The 1,917-nt window shown below is 41.2% G+C and overlaps 2 non-coding genes across 2 annotated transcripts; one reads left to right on the plus strand and one right to left on the minus strand.

Moving 5' to 3' along the window:
* Nucleotides 1-209: 209 nt before the first annotated feature.
* Nucleotides 210-284, minus strand: Trnat-ugu (transfer RNA threonine (anticodon UGU)). The gene has a single exon. It is a non-coding gene; the product is annotated as a tRNA-Thr (tRNA).
* A 366-nt stretch (nucleotides 285-650) lies between these two features.
* Trnat-ugu (transfer RNA threonine (anticodon UGU)) lies at nucleotides 651-725 on the plus strand. The gene has a single exon. It is a non-coding gene; the product is annotated as a tRNA-Thr (tRNA).
* Nucleotides 726-1,917: the final 1,192 nt, after the last annotated feature.

Below are 1,917 nucleotides of genomic sequence, written 5' to 3' on the forward strand. Positions count from 1 at the left end.
TAATATGTAATGCACAGGTATCAATATTTATTAGCTGTTATTTATAATCATTAAGAATGTGTTCCTCTATCAGTTTATGTAATTTTAAGTTGACATGTGGGCTGTCCATAGACAATTGTAACACATTTGTAAATGAAATGATAATTAAATGGACAGCCTAGCTGCAAACAGGCGTTGATGTACTTCATTGGGAACATGTTGAAAATGTGTGCCCCGACCGGGACTCGAACCTGGGATCTCCTGCTTACATGGCAGACGCTCTATCCATCTGAGCCACCGCGGGCACAGAGGATAGTGCGTCTGCAGGGACTTATCCCTTGCACGTTCCCCGTGAGATCCACATTCCCAACATGTCCACACCACTACATTCGTAGTTCGCCTAATAGATGTTTGCCCATCATACTCATTACTCGTGGCAGATTAATCTACCAAGTCCCGTATGAGTTTGGGCATAGCATGTGCGTTCGCACAAGAAGGTCAATGGCCGGGAAGCCATATTTTAACTATATATGACGGTAGTATCTGTTCCCGAAAGAACAGTTACCATGGATGACCATGCACTACGAATGTAGTGGTGTGGACATGTTGGGAATGTGGATCTCACGGGGAACGTGCAAGGGATAAGTCCCTGCAGACACACTATCCTCTGTGCCTGCAGTGGCTCAGATGGATAGAGCGTCTGCCATGTAAGCAGGAGATCCCGGGTTCGAGTCCCGGTTGGGGCACACATTTTCAACATGTCCCCAATGAAGTACATCAACGCCTGTTTGCAGCTAGGGTGTCCATTTAATTATCATTTCATTTCTAGCAAAGCTGCATGGTCATCCACGGTAACTGTTCCTTCGGGAACAGATACTACCGTCATATACATTTGTAAATGATACAGGTAAAACTTAACTTAGCAGGTTTCCAAACATGTCAATTGCAATAGCATGGCCAAGGAAAACTGATGTTCCAAAGGCTGTTTTGATGTGGTCATTTAACCAAAACCTAACACGAATGTCTATCTGCTTCATTAAATTTTGTGAATTCAGAGTTTCAGCAAACAGAAGGACAATACTCTTTCCATTTAAATCTTTCAGCAGAATATTTTTAAAGTGTGGCATAAGTGATTTTCTTTTCAGCACATTAAATGTTAGCAGCTACTGCACTGTCAGGAATCACAATTTTGAAGACTTTGTGAATATCTGTATTTGATCAGTATGAATTATGGCATCTGATAGTTCTCCACATCCAGAGTATGTCAGCATCAAACACGTCAGAGGACTCCAGATAATTCAGCATTTTCTTTTCCACTTATTTTCCACGTGGAACATCATCCTCTGTTGTATCTGACTACTGGGAAGAAGTTACTGCTGGGAAGAAGTTACTGGCTTTGAAAGACATTTCAATGCATTTTTCTTTCAGACAACATTGCTTTTAAAGTGTCTTGATGTTTCTTACAACCCATTTGTGGCTTCAGGCCAGATTCTCCCACACTGGCAAATGAAAAGTCTTCGGTACATACGATGCATTATGCTCTATGTTTATCCTTGCCATATGCTAAAAGGCCAATCCTTATACAATTTATTTTTCGGCCAGTTTAAACAACAGACACATTTTCCACCCCAGTGGCAACTCATTTAAACTGGGGCAATATTCCCGAAAAAAAAATATGAAAAAAAGATCTATCTATAAATAATAGCAGATAACATAATGTCAAATATGGGTCATTCTATATGAATATAACCAGTTGTTGCGCCATGGTAGTGGGAATCTTTTTTCACGATAGATATCGACAACTGCATTGTTCTTTCATAGATTATCATCAGAATTATGTCCACCTGCTTAGCTGGGTGGTAACATACTCGCCACCCATGCATGCGGGCCCGAGTTTGATACGCTGCCAGGTTGAGATTTTCTCTGCTCAGGGACTGG

Source organism: Schistocerca cancellata, chromosome 8, assembly GCF_023864275.1.
Source record: "Schistocerca cancellata isolate TAMUIC-IGC-003103 chromosome 8, iqSchCanc2.1, whole genome shotgun sequence".
Lineage (NCBI taxonomy): Eukaryota > Metazoa > Arthropoda > Insecta > Orthoptera > Acrididae > Schistocerca > Schistocerca cancellata.